Genomic DNA, 21712 nt, shown 5'->3' on the forward strand with positions numbered 1-21712 from the left:
TATTATATAACACTATTAATAATATTTTGATGTGATGAATAGAGAACAGAAACAATTTGTATTCCATATTTAACCTTATTTGACTGTGTATCTCAATTGGAGCAAGCGTTGTAGCATGTATGTTCAACCATTTATTAAGAACAAAATTAAATAATTCAATTATTGTGAAACTATAAGTAAAACAGTATAAATATCACCATTTTTGTAAATATAGTGAATTTAACTTAGAATTTACTGTAACAAAGTAAAATGGTTATTCTGTTTCAGAAATTATGAAATATGGTCAATATTATTGAACACTTTGATTTTCTAAAAGTTATTTATAGAATGAGTAAATTCTTTTTAAATTAGGCTCTAAAGTTAATTTGAATTGGAAAAAAAATAGCAAACAGTTTTTTTTTATTTGTTGCAACAACTTATAAGGAAGGGAGAAAGGGAAATAATTTAAACATGAAAATATAATCAATGTATACCTTTTTATTTGTTAATCTGATTGTATTTTTTTCTCTTTCCTTTACTGTTATTGTCATCTTTTCCTGAAACATTCAATCCCAAGGTTCTTTTGATCCTACTTTGTATATTTATCACTCAAAGAATCTTTCTGAAAAATTCAACCCCAACCATTAATTCAACCAATTCATTATAATTTTTCAATTCCAATATCCATGTCCATATTTCAATCCCTACTAAATCAAAATTCCAAACTCTCCATAAACTTCACATTACTTTTTGAGTCAACCACTTCCATCATCAACAAAGTCTCTCAATTCCTAAATCAAAGTTAAAAGAAAGAAAGGGTTTCTCTTGGGTTGTCATGAGGACACGACTTGCTTGCCCTATTGTAGAGATGATGATTCGCGTTTTTGATGGTTGTGTGATTTTGGATCTAGATTGTTTGGTTTCTCTTCTTGTAGCTGCGAGGCGCATGACTTTGATAGTGCATCTGGTTCACACAAAAGATTGGGGATGGTGTGTTTGGCTTGAAAAGCGGCGCGATTTAGGCTGATGAAGGTTTCACAATGGAGGTTGTTGCGTGAGAATGATGGAGAAAGGGGTGGGTCGGTGGTGTCCTCGTTACACGAAGCTACATGGGTTTTTGGTGAAGAAGATGTGTGTGTGTGAGTTGGAAAGGAAATGGGTAGTTACTTTCTTTCCCTATAAATGTAATGCTAATGTAAGAGGAGAGGTAAGCCCTCTCATTCAATAATATGTTTCTATGATTTCTATGTTCATTCAATATGGTATCAAAGCGGGTCGATCCCGCTCTGGTTTTTTTTCTCAGTTGAGCTATCAGATATAGCTCCACCATTATCACTCATCATCTACCATAATCATATATCAATCTATTTTTGTTTTTCAAACTTTATTCACTGTTTGGCACACCCATCACCACATATTTCCACCTTTCGCCGCTGTTTTTCCATCCGCCGTCGTCTGCCGCCGTCCGCCGCCGGTCAACCCAGTTTCGTCCGGCGACCAGCGGATCTGGAGCGCCTCTCCGAGCGACAGATAACCCCGCCGGAATCAGTCCAAGAATCTTCTCCACGCGCCACCTTTCTCCAGCTGAGCTTGGGCACGTACTGTTCACGCGCCGTCGTTCCGACGTCGGAATCACTTCGCGCTGCTTTCGGTCGACTCGCCGGACCTTCCTCTCTCTGATCTATCCCTCCATAGCAGCCATTGCAGCCATTTCTGAGTTTTAGGATTCATAGACAATGTGCAATGGCAACTGGCAGCATTATCTCATTGTCAGGAAGTCCCAATATCACTTCTGAAAAACTGAATGGGAAAAGTTATTTATCTTGGTCCGCTGCTGTTGAAATGTGGTTTCTTGGCCATGGATGTTATGATCATCTTGAGCAAGATGGAACACACGTACCAACTGAAAAAGCAGATCAATGGAAACAAGCAGATTTCCAACTGTGTGCTTTGTTGTGGCAATCTGTAGAACCACAAATTTTCATATCCCTTAGAGCTTTCAAGACATGTCACTCTTTTTGGAAGAAAGCTCAAAGCATTTATGCCAATGACATTCAACGTCTGTATGACACGACGAATAAACTTGCATCTCTTAAAATGGAAAATCATGATATGGTATCTTTTATGGCTGAAGCCCAATCAGCTACTGAAGAATTACAGATGTTTTTAGAAGCAGGATCTTCTGAAGATATCAAAACAAGGTTAGACAAGTATTATATGGTAATGATTCTACGAGCTCTGCATCCCGACCTTGCTCATATCCGAAATCAACTTCTAACCAGTCATGAAGTTCCCTCCATGGAATCCTTGACCACACGTCTTCTTCGGGTTCCAATGCCACTCTACACTCCACTAGTATTACATTTTCTGAAAATTAAAACCATGAAGCTTCCTACACTACTAGAACGAGAGTCACCGGAAGAAATGGAGCACCACTAGAACTCCTGGAAGAGAAGTTCTCTCCCCCCGATTGTAACCCCCCCTACCGAACTGGGACTCTCTTTTTAAATACCATCCAACACTTCATTTAATGGAAGCCAGACGTGATAGTGCACTTTGCCTGTGTCTGTATCTGGCAGGGATTGCTGTCGTGGGTGTGTATCTCGTGCTTCCTCCAACGTGCCCCTCATTCTTTTCTTCTTCTTTATTTAATTTTTATGTGCCACATGTGCTGGACTCGACTCCTTCCTTCTTGCGTGGGCTCCATTCTTCTCCATGCACACTCACTGCTCCAAATAAAATAAGGTGGTTTCTGCAATTTTTTACTCCCGCTCTGCTGAGACTGAGAACACGCCCATCCCTCTTCCGCACATGTTCTGCACACCATTGCTGCCCATGCTGGGACTCCACCTGGTCTTCTCTTTGCTGAATGCCTTGCTGGACCAGATGCTCCTGGACGTGGCTTGCTGGTGGAGGACGGATGTGCTCCTCACTTCTTCATGGTGGTGGCTGGATTGGAGTCTCCAAGCTGGATGCGGCTTCTCCTCTAAGGCTGGACGTGGATGCTCTATCTTGGATGTGCTGGACGGGTGTTTTGTTGTTGCTCACGTGAAGAACGCTGCTGCCCACCGTGAAGGTTCTCCAAGCTTCCATCTTCTCTTCCTTTTCCAACACTGGACCAGGGCCGTGACAATCTTCTCCATTCCAGCACACCAGCCATCATTGTGCATCTTCTCTACTGGACTATCACCGTGCAGCTAAGCCTGCTGGAAAATGCTGGATGCGTGTTGGTGCAGCTGCTCCGTTTCTCCTGGACCTCTACTCTGCGTGCACCCCTCATGAAGAATGAACGCCCACTGCTCTTACGTGCTGGATGCTGGATGTGCACCCCTTAGCTGCTGACGCGATTTGCTGGATGGAAGAAGGTGTGGGTCGTGTTGCTGAAACAGCTGAATCAGGTGTTGGACGGTGATAGGCTCCTTCTTTGCTTTGCTGTTTTCCAAAAGAAAAAGAAAGGAAACGTGTGGATGTGATTCATTTCCATGTGCTGCTGTCCAAAACTCCCTTCTCATGGGCCCTCTCTTATTTCACATGGCAGCTTCTTTCAAGGACATAGAATGTGTGTTATTTCTTCATAATTGAATGTACTACTCTTAATAGGCCGAAAATTAATCCAGCCATGACCAACACGGTGTGGATGTTGCCTCTAAAGAAAAATCTGAGTATATTTTCCAAAATAGATTCTTGTGTTTGCACCTCAATAAATCTCCACCCTTAGATCCAATTACCATTTCTTATTAAACCTTCAAATGTCCCAAATGGTATTTCCAAAATTTTCCTTGCAATCACTAATGCAAATAAATAACTTAAATAATTCAAATTAGACAATCCTATTTTGATATCATGTTCATCAATTAAATTGTACAACATCATCCAAATATACAATGATACCAATACCCAAATTCAACCCAGCCCAAGGGAATAATTGCGTTTGTTCACAGACATACTAAGAGGACGCCCCAAATACAAGACTCAGTTTGAATGATAGTACATACTTAATTGTAGAAGGCAGTGTAAATTGTGAGCAAAAAAGTTTAAATTCTATCTCTCACTCGTTCCTTGATAGATGTTTATTCAGAAAAGCTATAGCCAGATTACCGAATCTCACACTAACATCTTCGGCAGCTGCGTGCCTTCTAATGATGTTCTAATGATGTCAATAAGTTCGGACTTTAGCCAGATACAAATTGTCCCAAGTGCAGAATCTACCTAACATCAGATAGATGCATTGTTAATGTGCCAAACTGCATTTTTGTATGAAAGAAAAATGAATTTAGAATGTGCAGGCCAATGTAAAGAACATTAATATGCAAATGCAAAAAAAAAAAAAACATTTTTCATAATGAGTTGTTAGCCATGTAAGAGTACCTACCTACTATGACGAATTGCTCTAACAAGTCAAACTACTTTTTATTAATAAGTTTTTTCCTATAATATACATTCCATTTCCTATCACTGTCCATGTGCCTATCAGATACAGTCAGTGGAATTATCATCACAAGAATTGCAGTTCCCTCCTATACCATATTCCACAAGCTTTTCATTGGGTTCAGTTAAGCCTTGTCTATTGCGAGGCTATTGGCCTTTCTCCATGAGAAAGCCAATTTCATTGCTTACGTGAATCCAAAAAGAGCCCTTCGACTTTGTGGTAAGAATTATATACTTTTGGTGCGGGGACGTTGGTCGCAGTCAAGAAGTTCATACATAAAGGGGAGGGAAGGTAGAAATGAATATAAATATAATAACTGGTTGATAGCGAGTGAAATCAAAGAGTATAGTCAGCTAAAAATTAGAGGGGCTGAACATGATACGATGAGGACCCTTCAATTAAAAAAGTGAGAAAAAGAAAGTGGCAGTGGTGAATTTATAGTGAAAATGTGCGGAGGATTGGGACGGTGAAGAGTATGTCTTGAGTTTTAAGTGCATGATCACGAATTGCGCATTGATAAAATTTCTCAAAGAGTATCACTAGAGCAACATGTTCATTCCTCTACGTTTTACACTAATTCAATCGAAACATGTATTAAGTTATATCCAACCTACTTGCTTACCAAAACTCAAGCCACAAGATAAAAAGATTAAACCAAAATGCAGTTTACGAACCACAATTTTGGGCAAGATTTTTGAAGTCATCACCACCATTGCGCATTTGTCCACAATCAAATCTATCTGCAATTTCCCGCTCCAGAGCTACAACTACAACAACATTTTAAAATATTGGCACAGTCCCCGCTAACGCTGAATATTGAGCATGTCCTTGGCCTCGGTCTGCTCCTCCATAAGCCCCTCACTCACATACTTATTCAACAGCTCCATCTTCTTCTTCTCCAGCACCCTCCTTTCAATCTCCTTTTCATCCGGCAGCGGCACGTGCACAATAAACTCCCTCTTCTCCTTCTCCTCCTCTTTCTCTCTTTGCCTCTCCTCCTCCACCACCTCATCCTCCTCCTCCTCCCTCAGCATCTCCCTAGCCACCGCCGACACCTCTGCCACCTCCCCACTTTTCACCCCCTTCCTCGCCTCCCTCCTCACTTCATGCAATCTCCTCCACTCCTCTGCTGCCTCTCGCCGCATCGCATCCTCCGTTGGGCCCTCCAGCCGCTCCAGCACGCCATCCTCGTCATCACGGTAACCGTAATAACTTGCATCAATCCGCTTATAAATGTCATACAGTGTGCGCCGCTTGCGGAGCTCCGGGGGCTTCTCGAAGAGCTCCTTGACGCTGGGAAGCTTCTTCACCGCGCCGAAGTATCGGTAACCGGGGCCGCGCCCGCCCGGGTTGGGAACGTCAACAATGTTGCCGTCGAGGTCCATCATTTTGGCCGAGTGCTTGGCGTAATTGGGCCCGCCGAGCTCCCCGATTCGTCGCTCCCAATGAGACTTCTCCCGAATGAGCTTGTTGATCTTGTCGTTGAGGTCACGCAGGCGGTGTTCGCCCAGACCCTCGTTCTAAATCTCCGCCACCTTCCGCCCGATCTCGCGCATGATCTGCTGGCGCCACTTGTCGGCCTCCGACAGGTCGCGGCACTCCGAAGCAAGGAACAGACGGCGTTCCTTCGGCTTCTTCTTCTCCTCCGCCTTCATCGTGATGAAGCGGTTCAGCATCGACTGCGCCTTCTCCTCGTTTCAAGCCATTTCCGATAACGAAAAGAAAAACCCTAATTGAATGTGAATGCAGAATTTCACTGTTCCTTCTCTTCCTTGCGATTTGCGATTTGCAAGAACGTAACCCTAACCAAAACCCCTGTTTCGCTGTTTATGTTGCTGCAGAGAATCTCTACTGATAATCTACCAAACCTCTCTCTATCCACCATTAATTTCAACCCTTGGATGTATCACAGGGATCGCATTTTAAAGGCCAATATACTATCCTATTTTTTTTTTAAAAAATCATTCATAAGTGTCGCAACCGGAATCGCGACGGGACGACGATCCAAAAAGAAACGGGTTTTATAAAAGAGATTTGGAATCGCCACCATAGTTTATTCTGGAAAACTACGGAAAAACCATAAAATGATAAGGCATGGTCCGCAAAACTGAGATTCTAAGTTCGGGAGTCGGTTATGTGTAGGGAAGGTATTAGCACCCTACAATGTCTGCCCTAAGGCAGTACCTTTAACTAAATGCACGAATATGATGTGGTTTTCAAAATGTTTAACTATCCCCTAAAATAAAACTTTAAAGAAATAAAATGTATTTTTTAGTTTTTTGAGCCCGACAAGGATTGACCCCGCTCCTACGTATTCTCAATTGAATGAGAAATCAGGGTTACGTAGTTCTTTTAGAAACTGCTTGAAAAGTTTGTTTGGAAATTTGTTTTGAAATGATTTTGGACAGATTTGAGAAATTGATTATGGATAAATTTGGATTTTTGGGAAAGTGAACCTGACAAGGTCTAGCCTTGCTCCTACGTATCTCCACTTTTGATCGAGAATCAAGGATCACGTAGTTCTGGCTAGCAAGACTGTTTGTTGTTTGAAATGTTAATGTTTTTGGTTTTTTTTTTGAAGATTTTATATTTTTTTGGTATTTTTATAAAAGACAGAGAGAAAGTTTTTAGCACAAGGACGATGCGAGCCATCACACATGTGCCTAAACCTTTAAAATATATTTTTTGTAATTTTATTTAAGAAAGAGAAAAGGTTTTTAACACAAGGACGATGCAAGCGATCACACATGTGTCTAACCCTTTAAAACATATTTTTTATAATTTTATTTAAGAAAGAGAAAAGGTTTTCAGCACAAGGACGATGCGAGCGATCACACATGCGCCTAAACCTTTAAAACATATTCTTTTATGATTTTATTTAAGAAAAAGAAAAGGTTTTCAGCACAAGGACGATGCGAGCGATCACACATGCGCCTAAACCTTTAAAACATATTTTTTTATGATTTTATTTAGGAAAAAGAAAAGGTTTTCAACACAAGAACAATGCGAGCGATCATACATGTGCCTAAACCTTTAAAATATATTTTTTGATATTTTTTAAAATTTATAATATTTTATATTTCTTCCTCATTTTTTTTATTTTGTAATTTTTATGTAAAACGAAACAAACAAATTCAATAGGTATAAATAAAACAAAGGAATGGGGAACCATCACACAATGAGGGTTTTACATGCAATAAAGAAAACTACTAGTAAAAAATAGGTTTAATCCTTTTCGACATCCCTATTTGTGTACGAATGTCTCAGATGGGTCCTTGTTTTCTAAAGTGTATCAAAATGGTCCTTAATTTTCAAAATTGATATCAATTGAGTCCTTTCCGTTAAGTTGGCTGGACGGCGTTAAAAAAATTGATGAGTGGATGTTGAGATGACGAATGAACGCTCGTCCACCAGCGAACGAACGCTCGTCCACCAGCGAACAAACGCTCTCCATCTGAGACATTCGTACACAAATAGGGATGTCGAAAAGGATTAAACCTAAAAAATATTAAAAGTATATAAAAATGAAATAAAGGCAAAACAAATAATAAAAGCATAAAAAATAAAAGGGATGCAGAAATAACGCAGTAAAATTGAAGCTCCTTTGTTTGGGCCAAAACCTCTCATTTTGTCTTGGTATGATGAAATTTGGAGGTATCATTGAATATTTGCTTGTGAGGCTCAATTCCCTTTTTTTAATTTTTTACTTGTAGAAACAAATGGGCTTCGGCCCAAATGGAAGGGGTGTGAATGGAGTTGCGTGTGTGGCAATAGAAGGAAAGGGGCAGCCCATACCAGCCCAAGGTCCGTTTCTTTTGTTTTTCAGAACACTTTAGGGCTCTCACCTTCTCATTCAAACACAAAACCTAGAGTCTCTCTTCCAAGGCAACCAACGGAGGTTCTCCACCCAGTCACGCATACACACCACTGTTTCAGCGGCCACCGCCAGCTGCAGCCAGACGCCGCCCAACCAACCACCGCGACGAAACCGCCACCACTCTGCCAGTCTCCTCGCCGCTGCGTCGTTGAACCCAGCTGCTTTCTCCGACACCGGCAGGCCAGGGAGGGGTTCGTCTCCACCACACGCACCGACGCTACCCCCGTTCGCGGCTACCGCTGCCTCCGATGCCACACTGCCGCGTCCTACAGCTGGACCTGAGACATCACCGGTCGGCAGACGCTAATGTTGGAAACGCCTTCGGTGCTCACAAGTCTCCTCACGGGTCTTCCTTTCACGCCTGGGATAGAAACGCCGCCACCGGCACTCCCTTTGTTCGACTCTAACTCACGCCGGCGCAACTCCCAGCCACTGTCGCCGGCGTGGGCAGATGATTGTTCTATATATTTCCTTTATACATGTGTTTAGGTTTTTAGGAATGGTAGGTTTTAGGGGATGGATGATGATTGAAGATTGGGTGACAGAGAATGGAGTATAAGGATGAAGATGATGATGTTGACCGTGAGGTGTTGGAGATGATCACGGGTCTTGAAGATGTTTTGGATTGGATGAAGGCAATGAGGTGGGTGATGGTGGTTTTGAGGATAAGCAGTGGTGGCTGTCAAGGATGGTGGCCTGAGGTCCTGTGGAGGAGAATGGATAATGATTGATGTTGGATGTTGGCCGTGAGTTTAGGATGTTGAAGATGGTGTGAAGGATGATGAAGGTTACACACTGTTGGAGGACGAACGGTTTTGAACGATCGTGAAGGCTAGAGGACGAACGGTTACCCAGGCTAGAGGACGAACGTTTACACAGTGTTGAGGACGAACGTTGTTGCACAGGTGGTAGAGGACGAACGGGCGTGCTGGATACAGCTACAGCACAAGGCCGAACGCCTTTTTTATTATTATTATTATTATTATTATTATTATTATTATTATTATTATTATTATTATTATTCATTTTTTATTTGTATTTTTTTTTATTTTACACTCATGATGAAAATAAAATACAGCAAACCTATTAGTGACGAAATTGGGTGTTGACAATAAGTACTCATAAAAAACTCGCTTTTTTTAAAGTGTTTTTAATATGTCCAAAATTATTTAAATTTGTGTCTGTAACATCCATTTTCCAATTCACACGTATCATCATCAACATGCAGTTCAACCAATATAACCCATATTCATTCAAACACAGTGTTCGTTCATGCATAATCACAAAACATACATCTCATACATCCAGTTCACATCATGCTTTCCCATTACATACAAGTATCAATTAAATTACTAAGCTTCCCTTACCTGGTTCAGTAGTGAACGTCCTAAGAGAGTGATTTTTGACTCGTCCAACTATGGCTTTTCTACGCTCAACGACTTCCTTAAGTCCTTCACTAAATCTAATCAAAAGAAACGTAGAAGAATTGAGATTACACCCTTGCATGCATCTAAATCTGGGTTCGCATGAACTCCAGAAACGAGCGTCTAGAGTTAAGAGACTTACCGGTTTCAGAATCGGAAGTTGTTCGGTTCAGATTGAAGCTCACAACTCCGGGAATGCTCCTATGGTTTCTGAAACGTGATCGGAGAAGAAATGTGAGAGTTACAGTAGAGAGAAGGTGGAGGTTTCTAGAGAGAAGATGGAGAAAATGAAAGGTTGGGTTCTGAGGAAGAAGAAGAGTGCGTGCAGGTGGGTGGGAGAGTTTTTCGAAAATCCAGTTTTGTTCAATCCACGTCCGTTTGGACGAACGTCTCCTCTGCCGACACCTGTACACCCACTTCTGACTTTGGAAGCTTCTAACGTGACAAGTGGCGCTCGTGCATGCAGTGCTTAGTGGGTTTTTAATGGCTCTGAACCATTGACGTGGTGTGCATTGATTGTGATTTGACATATATTTGCAGCGTTAATTATCTAGGGCCTCACAGTGTCAATTTTGTCATTTTCTTAACTATTAAGAAATGGAGTTAATGCGTTCATGATGTGATAATAATTTTGTTCGTTTTAATGTATATTTCTCATGTTCGTTTTAAGAAAATATTATAGAAAGAAATAGAAAATTAAAGGATATATGATAGTAATCCAATTTGGTTCATGGTAAGATATTTCAATAAAATAAGAAAACAGAATAACACATTAAAAATCCAAGTATAAGTTGAAAGTTTGTAAAAATAAAATAAAAAATGAATGATATATAAATATAAGAAAAACAAAATCTACAAATATTGAGTCTTAAAGGATTTATATTACAAGTAGCTACTAATCTCTTATATGAAGAATTCATGTGTGAGAGGTAGTTAATCCTCATTAATGAGTATCATATGATCTTATAAATGAGTATCATATGATCTTATATTAAGATATGATTTTACAAATGAGTATCATATGATCTACTTCCTCCACTAACTATGTAACATCCCGATTATATAATAACGAATATTATATAATAAAGACGTCAGCATTCAAATATAGAGAACAGTCAGAATATGACGTGTAATTTAAGTGCGAAATTACAGTCATCCAAATAAAAGGAGTGAAAATTTAAACTTAAACAGTTGAAAGGATTGATCACTACGACTGTTCAATCAGGAAATTTCTAAGAAGACTACTCCACAACATCACCAACCTCTAGCTCTTGCTCCAAGGGGATCTCCTCGACAACGTTTGCTCCCATCCAAGTGGATGATCATAGCCACCGAAACATACCCAAACGGCACACAACATAAACAATGCAAGGGTGAGCTAGATATAAAAAGCATGTTATACATATATCACAGTTAATTCATGTCATCATACATAGATACATATAAAGGAACAATTAAAACATGCTCGTTAAACCACAACTCACACATCTTTACGCTTGCATAGTTCTGCTGGCACTTCCCAACACTATGCAAGGTAAATCCACGACACACAACTCATCTTTACACTAGCATAGTTCTGCTGGCACTCCCCAACACTATGCAAGGTGTCGCAACTGGAATCGCGACGGGACGACGATCCGAAGAGAAAAAACTTTTTGAAAAAGAGATTTTGGAGTCGCCACCATAGTTTATTCTGGAAAACTACGGAAAAACCATAAAATGATAAGGCATGGTCTGCGAAAATGAGATTCTAAATTCGAGAGTCGGTTATGTGTAGGGAAGGTATTAGCACCCTACAACGCCTGCCCTAAGGCAGTACCTTTAACCAAATACGCGAATATGATGTGGTTTTCAAAATGTTTAACTATCCCCTAAAATAAAACTTTAAAGAAACAAAATATATTTTTTTAGTTTTTTGTGCCCGACAAGGATTGACCTTGCTCCTAGGTATTCTCATTAAGAATGAGAAATCAGGGTTCCATAGTTCTTTTAGAAAACTGCTTGAAAAGTTTGTTTGAGGAATTTGTTCAAGAAATTGATTATAAATAAATTTGGATTTTTTTGGGAATGTGAACCTGACAAGGACTGGCCTTGCTCCTACGTATCTCCACTTTTGATGGAGAATCAAGGATCACGTAGTTCTGGCCAGGAAGATTGTTTGTTGTTTTGAAATTGTTGATGTTTTTGGTTTTTTTTGAAGATTTTATATTATTTTTTTTGATGTAATATTTAGATTTTTTGCGTAATGAGTACTAGGCTGATGCGTACGATCGCACGAGCACTCACACGACTTTTTCCTTGTTTTTTTTTATTGTTTTGCGTAATGAGTACTAGGCTGATGCGTACGATCGCACGAGTACTCACACAGCTTTTTCATTGTTTTTTATTGTTTTGCGTAATGAGTACTAGGCTGATGCGTACGATCGCACGAGCACTCATACGGCTTTTTCATTGTTTTGTTTTATATTTTGGGTAACGAGTACTAGGCTGATGCGTACGATCGCACGAGCACTCACACGGCTTTGTTTGTTTATTTTATATATTTTTTATTTTTCATTTTTTAGTTTTATATTTTTTTTTATTTTTTATGAACAAACCCGATAAAATATAAGATACAATATACAAGAGTGTAGTTATCACACAAAGGGCTACATACAGTAAAAGAAATAAAGAAATAAAAACTTTAAAAATAAAGCGAGAGACCAATAAGAATAGGGGTGCAGAGATAAAAACCAGGAGTGCAGAGAATAAAATTGAACTCCTTCGTTTGGACCAATACTCTTTTCTTCAACTTGTGTCTGTCAAGGGTGTAAAGATGAAAACAGAAGTGCATCCTGAAATGTATGCCCAAATCCGATTATTCTTCTTTTTTTTATTGGCAGAAAGGTTTAAGCCCAAATGAAAGGGGGTGTGGATGGAAAATGGGTGTGGCAAGCAGGAAAGGTTATTATTATTTTTTTTGTTTTATTGTTTTGTATTTATTTTAGAAAAGGAATAGCAAATAGGACCAAGGGTTTGCTTTGTTTCAGAAATTCTCTCCATTTGATGAAACCCAACTCTGATGCACACCCACGCCACAGCCTCTGCCGAGCACGACATTAACGGCGACCTCAAGCGCCACCGCGCCGGCTTCTTTGGACCAACCACCATGCTGCTACTACTTCGAACCAGCCACTTGTGCCTCCACCCTTTACCGAGCTCGGCGTCAACGGCGACCCAGGCGCCACCGCGCCGGCCAGGGCTTCCCTCTCTCGTCTCACTTCGAACATGACGACCCAGCCGGCCGTCGCCTCTACCGCCCAGCCACCGCGACCCAGCCTCCGTTGAACCCTAGTCGCCACCCATGGCTACCACTGGGCTTACTAGTGGAGTATGTGTCAACGACAACATCTCTTTTCTCTATTTTGATTAGATTCTGTTAATGAAGGTGATCAAATTTGGGGAGGGTACTCTAGGAGTCTGAGGTTAGGCCGTGGTTAGTGTTGGACGGGTGTTGGAGATCAAAACGATGAAGAAGGTATTGTGATGGGAGTGTGTTGGGAGTGATGAGCCGAGGGGTGGAAGATGGTGGGCGTTTGGTAGATGAGGGCGAGCGTCAGGACGAGCGGTAGACTAGGACGAGCGACCGGACGTTATTGAAGTCGAACACTACGAAATCAAACCTAGGCCGAACGCTCAACATCGAACGCTAATCATCACTACTAAACCAAAACTGAACGTTCAACTGAGAATCAACAACTTCAAGAACGAACGTTCCCTAACAAATAATATGACCGAACGCGAACAGATATCACGTTGACGAGCGGTAAACCTGAGAGGCTGAATGGTCGAACGTCCGAACACATGGGTCCAAGGATGACCGAACGGTAAGAACGAACGGTTGAATGCACAGTATAGGACGAACGGTCACGTAGGATAGAGGACGAACGCTTATGGTTAGGGATGGCCGAACGGTAGAGGACGAACGATCTAAAGGTGGAACGCTAGATGGTAAAGAATGCCGAACGTCAATGAGACCGAATGGTTGATCAGTTGAGGACGAGCCACCGAACGTCATTGACGTTGAATGGTAGTGGCTGAGTGACCGAACGGTCGTATAGATATGGATAAGAGAAGCGCACGGTAGACGGCCGCTGGATCTGAACGAGAGGACCAGAACCGAACGTGAGGGAACTGCTGGAACCGATCAGGTCAATAAAAAAACGGTTGACCAAGGAGAAGGAGCCGAACGTCAAAAGGATATGGAGATGAGAAGCCCATGGTACAGGACGAACGGTCTCGCAGTGTGGAGGACGAACGGTCTCATAGTATACAAGATGGACGGTCGTATATATACAGCGAAAGGCCGAACGTTTTTTTTTTTCTTTTATTCTTTGTGAAAATAAATCTATTAGTCAATTCGGACGAAATTGGGTGTTGACAGCTGCCCCTCTTTACTTAGATATTACTGGATAATATGAAAATTTGATATTTTTGTATTATTAGAGTAAAAGCTAAGTAAAGAAAGAGACACTAATTTCGTGTGGATTTTCAAAATGAAAAAGGAACAAAAAGGGAAAGTTAAACAACACTGAACATGACTAAGAGAATTGAGGCGTGTAGACATTGTGAAGGGTGTAACAACCCTATGGATGAAGTTGATGAGGTGTATAAACCTCGTGGAGGGTGTACCAACCCTATGGATAGTGAATGAGGTGTACAAACCTCGTGGAGGGTGTACCAACCCTATGGATGAAGTGAATGAGGTGTAGCAACCTCGTGGAGGGTGTACCAACCCCATGGATGAAGTGGGTGAGGTGTAACAAACCTCGTGGAGGGTGTACCAACCCTATGGATGAAGTGAATGAGGTGTAGCAACCTCGTGGAGGGTGTACCAACCCTATGGATGAAGTGCATGAGGTGTAGCAACCTCGTGGAGGGTGTACCAACCCTATGGATGAAGTGACTGAGGTGTAGCAACCTCGTGGAGGGTGTACCAACCCTATGGAATAGTGAATGAGGTGTTCAAACCTCGTGGAGGGTATACCAACCCTATGGATGAAGTGAATAAGGTGTAGCAACCTCGTGGAGGGTGTACCAACCCTATGGATGAGTGAATGAGGTGTACGAACCTCGTGGAGGGTGTACCAACCCTGTGGAATAGTGAATGAGGTGTACGAACCTCGTGGAGGGTATACCAACCCTATGGATGAAGTGACTGAGGTGTAGCAACCTCGTGGAGGGTGTACCAACCCTATGGATAAAGTGAATGAGGTGTAGCAACCTCGTGGAGGATGTACCAACCTGTCGCAACCGGAATCGCGACGGGACGACGATCCAATAAAAGGAAGAATAATATATTGAAAAAGAGATTTTGGAGTCGCCACCATAGTTTATTCTGGAAAACTACGGAAAAACCATAAAATGATAAGGCATGGTCAAATTGAACCAGATTCTTGGTTCGGGAGTCGGTTACGTGTAGGGAAGGTATTAGCACCCTACAACGCCTGCCCTAAGGCAGTACCTTTAACTAAATGCGCGAATGTGGATGTGGTTTTCAAAATGTTTAACTTTCCATTAAAATAAAACTCAAAAGAAACAAACAATATTTTTAGCTTTTTTTGGGCCCGACAAGGATTGACCTTGCTCCTACGTATTCTCATGTGAGAAATCAGGGTTACGTAGTTCTTTTAGAAAACTGCTTGAAATTTGTTTGGAAAATGTTTGAAAATTTGTTTGAGAAATTGTTTGGAAAATGATTTGGATTTTTTGGGAGAGTGAGCCTGACAAGGACTGGCCTTGCTCCTACGTATCTCCACTTTTGATGGAGAATCAAGGATCACGTAGTTCTGCAAGCAATATTGTTTGTTGTTTGAAATTGTTGATGTTATTAGTTTTTGATGATTTTATATTTTTTTTGATATTTTTTATTTAGGAGAATGAAAAGGTTTTTAGCACAAGGACGATGCGTGCGATCACACATGTGCCTAAACCTTTAAAACATATTTTTGTAATTTTATTTAAAAGAGAGAAAAGGTTTTTAGCACAAGGACGATGTGTGCGATCACACATGTGCTTAAACCTTTGAATCGTATTTTTGGCATTTTTTGAAGAAAAAGAAAAGGTTTTTGGCACAAGGACGATGCGTGCGATCACACATGTGCCTAAACCTTTAAAACGTATTTTTGACATATTTTGAAGAAAAAGAAAAGGTTTTTGGCACAAGGAGGATGCGTGCGATCACACATGTGCCTAAACCTTTAAAACATATTTTTGTAATTTTTAAATTTTTTATTTTGTATTTTTCTTTTTATCTTTAATTTTTATATATTTTTTTATATATTTTGTAATTTTTTATGTAAAACGAAACAAACAAGTTAAAACAAAAGGATGGGGAAACTATACAAAGGGAAAATACAGACAATAAAAACCAACTAAGAAAATAAGAGCAAAAACAACCAACAAGAATAGGGGTACAGAGATAAAAACCAGTGTTGCGTGCGGAATAAAAATTGAAGTTCCTTGTTTGGGCCCAAAACTCCTTTTTTCAACTTTTATATCTGCCAGGGGTGCATAGATGAAAATTGGGGGTGCATTGAGTATACACTTGTCAGGTCCAATTCTTTTTCTTCTCCTTATTCTTTTACTTTGTTAGGAAGAGTGGGCTTAAACCCAAATGAAAATGGAGTGCGAAGTATGAAACAAAGGGGTGCAGAGAAAGTTCTCCTTTTTTATTTGTTTTAGGGTTCGAAGCCCCTTTCAAACTTAATCAGAATCCCTTAAGGGTCATCCCCTCCATTCCAACACTTCAACTTACTCCTCCAGAGACCCAAGGTCTCTTTTCCTCCGAAGATTCGCCGCCGCTACACTACGAATTGGCCACCGTGACACTGCCTCCTACCAGCTCTGAAAACGCCGACGACAACAGGTACAACCGCAGCGCTAGCCGCGGTGTCTAGCTCCTCCCCATACTCATCTCTGCGTGTGGGAAAGAAGAACCACTACGACCAAGTCTAGCCGCCACCGGTGTCTCCCGTGTTCGACGCTAACTTCCGCCGGTGCAACTCCCGACCACCGTCACTGGTGTGTGAAGATGACTGTCCAATCTTTTATCTCTGTATTTGGGTTGTTGGAAATGGATGAAGATTGAAGATTGGGTGGTGGCCGTGAGGTGTGGTTGATTGGTCACAGGTTGGGAGATGGAATGAGAGTTGGTCCTGAGGTGGTATAAGGATGAAGATGTTGATGTTGAATGGAGAGGAAAAGGACCAATGATGATGGGTTCTATGGGATAGGTTTCAGGAGCATAGTGATGGCTGGAGTGGAAATAATGTGTTGGAGATGGCTATGGCAGTGGGCGTTTGGCCGTGTATGAGTGATGATGGTCGTGAGGGGCAAAGGCCCTGGTTGTGGCACTGGTGAATATGGGTGTTAGGCTGTGGGATAAGGTTGATCGTGGCATGGGGTTTGGGATGTTGGGGTTGAAAATGAGGAAGAAAGGGATGTTGGAATGGAGATGAGGATGGCTTTGGTGGCGGACCCGTGAGGAAGACAGGTTTGAAGATGATGATGTTGGTCGTGTACAAGGAGTTGGTGTTGATGGGGATATAAGGATGAAAATGATCAGAGAGGGGTCAGTGGTGCCATGAAGGGATCGTCGTGAGAGGCAAAGGACCTAGTCAGAGGTGGATGATGAATGAATAGTAAAATGGTCGTGAGGGAAAGAGGGAAGGGATCAGTGGGCGTGTTGATGATGCTGGAGATGGTGTTTGAGATGGAAGGGATGAATGTAATGGAACATGTCGGGAGTGGTGAGCCGAGAGGTGGAAGATGGTGTGTTGGAGGCCGTGAAGTGTTAACAATGGCCGTGGATGTCAAGATGGTTGGATGTGAGGATGGTTCGGTAGTAATATACACGTAGAGATATTTACAACAACATCTATTCAAAAGCAACACATGCTAACATAACACATGCAAACATAGTAATCACACAACAGAGACATACTTAACACATGCAGACTTAGTAACCACATAACATAGACATACGCAACAGAGACATCTCGAGGCAAAAATAACCAATTCACTAAAACCTGGTGTAAGGCATCACTTACCTCTTGAGGCTCCTTTCCGATGGTCTCCTCCTCTCTCTCTGGCTTTCTTTTTTTTTTTCAACGAGTTCCTTCCCCAGTTCTTCAAGTGATGTGCCTCCTCCTCTTTTGGATTGACCTCCCCTTTTCCTTTACTTTTTGTGATCGCAGGTGTTAAGATGATGGACGTTGGCTGCGAGGTCCCTTTTGAAGGGATGAAGATGTTGTTGCGGAATGATGAGGGAAAGGACGATGGTGAGGGGTTCTATGGGATGGTTCCTTTAGGAGCAAAGTGAGGTCGAACTGGAAGTTTGAGCTGGATTTTGATGAGTGAGAAGGAAACACCGGAAAATAGAAGGATTCTCTGAATCTGTGGAGTGATCAAGAGCCCAAAAAAAGATGTTTTCCTGCGCCCCCTTTTTCCTCTGCTGCTTGCTTTCTTTTATAGCCAAATCTCAGAACCCGTGAGCCTCCCAATCTGTTCAGAATTCTTCCCGTGATCCTCTTTTCTTTGCATGCTGAGCTACAGTTTTTTGGCCGTGAGAAAATAGGGTGAGGGCCTCCCAATCTTGTCTTCTTCTTCATACGGTGGACACCCTGTGCGTGTGGTTGCTTCCCTTTGCATTATTTCTGATTTCTTCATTTTTTTACTTCATTATTGCTGCATGTGGGACACTCCAATATGTGCTCATTGACTGCCTTCTTGTCAAGTGGTTCTTCCATGTCATCAAAACACCATTTTATTCTCCTTCTTCCATGTCCCTCCACCTTCACGTGCTTGTGCTAACCAAACTGCATCCACTTACACATGTGTTCCTGGGAAAATCTGCTTACTGCTGTGTGTGTCTTAGAGCTGTTGCTCTGGACGTGAAAGAGTTGGAGCATGGAGGTTAATGATGATAGGTGGGAACCTCTGCTGTCAGACCAATAAAAACGTTTGGACGCACGGTCAAATACGGGGCCAGCTACCAAAACGAACGACTATTACAAAGATGAACGAACGCTCATATTACATGACCGAACGCTTAGAAACTGATACAGACCGAACGCTCGGCATGGACGCTCGCTAAACCGAGAACCAACCACATTAAGAACGAACGTTCAAATAGTGGAGACCGAACGTTCACAAGGTAAAACAACTGGTCCAGGTCTAACGCTAACCAAAACAATGAACCGAACGCTCGCAGTCTAAATCGAACGCTCACAATACAGAACCAAGATCGAACGTTAAAACTCAATTTCCGAGAATAAAAAGATTAAGGACGAACGTTTTGAATCTTGGTCGAACACCTAGAGACCTTGCCGAACACTTAGCATTATGGACGATCGCTCCAAAGCAAGACCGAACGGTACCAAATTAGCTTTTAACGAAAAACCGAACGGTATGAAACTCGCACATAACCGAACGTTAACAAAATTGACCATGCGGTACCAGATTAAACCAAAACTGAACGGTGGCATGTAGGGTAGGAGACGAACGTCATAGGACGAACGCTTCTTGTTTGCAAATAGCCGAACGGTTAAGACTAAAAGGCCGAAGGTCCAACAACGTTTGATGGACGAGCGGTTGACTCTCGGCATGACCGAACGTCTTTAACACTTGAGGCCCAGGATGACCGAACGGTTGAACATCAGAATTGCCGAACGCTTAAAAGCATGAATGGTCGAACGGTCGAGTAGTCACTTATGGACGAGCGGCAGAAAGGGTAAGAGTTGGACGAGCGCCTCAACAAACTGTTTCCCGAACGCTTACATTTTAAGACCGAACGTTCAACTGAGAAGACCGAACGTTCATATGAGAGGCCGAACAGTTGAGAGCGAGGACGAACGTCCAAAATGAACAAATGGCCGAACGGTTGATAACGAACGTCCAGAGGAAATGCCGAACGGTTGAACAGTGCAAAGGAAGAACAGTCACTGTTTGGACGAGCCGCCACAGCAACAATGGGGAAGGACGAACGGTCTTTGTTTGGACGAGCGCGAGATCAAAAGGGACGAACGTCTGATCCCTTTTTTTTTTTTTTTTTTTTTAATTTTTTATTATATATATATATATATATATTTTTTTTATACACACATTTTTTTAATTTTTCCTTTTATGAGGATAAAATAATAAAACAAATTATTTAGTCAATCCGGACGAAATTGAGTGTTGACACAACCCTATGGAAGTGAATGAGGATTTTGAGTTTGATTATTGGGTTCAACCATTGCTTTGCAGAGGGCCGAGATACCAATGACAGAAAGTAAAATTGGGTTCGACCATTGCCTTGTAGAGGGCCGAGATACCAATGGCAGAAAGTAAATTTGGGCTCGACCATTGCCTTGCAAAGGGACGAGATACCAATGGCAGAAAGTAAAATTGGGCTCGACCATTGCCTTGCAGAGAGCCAAGATACCAATAGAAGAAAAGTAAAATTGGGCTCGACCATTGCCTTGCAGAGGGCCGAGATACCAATAACAGAAGAACCTGGATTTGACCATTGCCTTGCAGAGGGTCAATATCACAAAAGAAAACTTAAATTCGGCCATTGCCATGCAGAGGGCCGTTTGACAATCTGGACTTGACCATTGCCTTGCAGGGGGCCAAGATCGCAGAGGAAAATTTAAATTCGACCATTGCCATGCAGAGGGTCGTTTGACAATCTGGACTTGATCATTGCCTTGTAGAGGGCCAAGATCGCAGAGGAAAATTTAAATTCGACCATTGCCATGCAGAGGGTCGTTTGACAATCTGGACTTGACCATTGCCTTGTAGAGGGTCAAGATCACAGAGGAAAACTTAAATTCGAACATTGCCATGCAGAGGGCCGTTTGACAATCTGGACTTGACCATTGCCTTGCAGAGGGACAAGATGACAGAGGAAAATTTAAATTCGACCATTGCCATGCAGAGGGCCGTTTGACAATACGGACTTGACCATTGCCTTGTAGAGGGTCAAGATCGTAGAGGAAAACTTAAATTCGACCATTGCCATGCAGAGGGTCGTTTGACAATCTGGACTTGACCATTGCCTTGCAGAGGGTCAAGATCGCAGAGGAAAAAAAGTAAAATTTGTGTGATTGTTTTGAATTGGAAACTTTTGAATTTGTTCATTTGTTTTGAAATTTTGAGATGTTGAATTTTTTATTTTTGATTGATTTTTTTTTTTGAGATAGAACTGAGTGTCCATTTTTTTTTGAAACGAGAAACAAGGTTTTAAAATTTTTTCACAAGGTTGAAATTATCATTAAACAAGGCATTGCATTTTTGTACAAGGATTTTGAAACCTCGATATGTAAGAGAAACATGGTTGATGTAAATTTTGAAATCGGAGGAGAAAACTTTGATGCATGTTGATTTTTTTGTCTTTTTGAAAGAAGAAGATTTGATAAACATTCATGAAAATATGTACCTGATGTTGACTTTTGATCCGTGATGGAGGATTATGAAACTATGACACCTTTTTTACTGAGTCAATTTGTTTTCTTTGAAATCATCAAATTTATGATGATTTAGACTTTCACTTTCTTTTTACAATGGATATCCAAATTCTAAAGTCAAATGTTCAAAATGAAGCTTGTGTGCTGGACATTTTCTGATGAAACACGTGTGTATACATGCTTGATATGAGAGGTTGGTTAAAATGATAAGAAAGATTTTTGGCAGGGTTTAGAGGGAACTGAGATGACTTTTTAGGCATATCATTCCTCATACAATCATCAATGAAGATGTAATATGTGGATGTCAATGTGAAATATGATATACCAAAAGGTTACCCCGGTTTGGCGTTTGTGAAAAGGAATGTAGGGTGATAAGTTATAAATCAGGGATTGAGCTTTGCAAAAAAAATTGCCCCAATTTTGGTGGTAATAGATCCAAGATCATGCGAGGCCCAACAAGGGATGCCCCAGTCTTGGTATGAGCTTTGAATATAAAGATGAAGAAATTTGAGAT

The 21712-nt window shown here is 41.4% G+C and overlaps 1 pseudogene; it reads right to left on the bottom strand.

Moving 5' to 3' along the window:
• Positions 1-4888: 4888 nt before the first annotated feature.
• On the bottom strand, positions 4889-6114 carry LOC128194332 (uncharacterized; annotated as a pseudogene).
• Positions 6115-21712: the final 15598 nt, after the last annotated feature.

This window comes from Vigna angularis, chromosome 10 (assembly GCF_016808095.1).
Source record: "Vigna angularis cultivar LongXiaoDou No.4 chromosome 10, ASM1680809v1, whole genome shotgun sequence".
Lineage (NCBI taxonomy): Eukaryota > Viridiplantae > Streptophyta > Magnoliopsida > Fabales > Fabaceae > Vigna > Vigna angularis.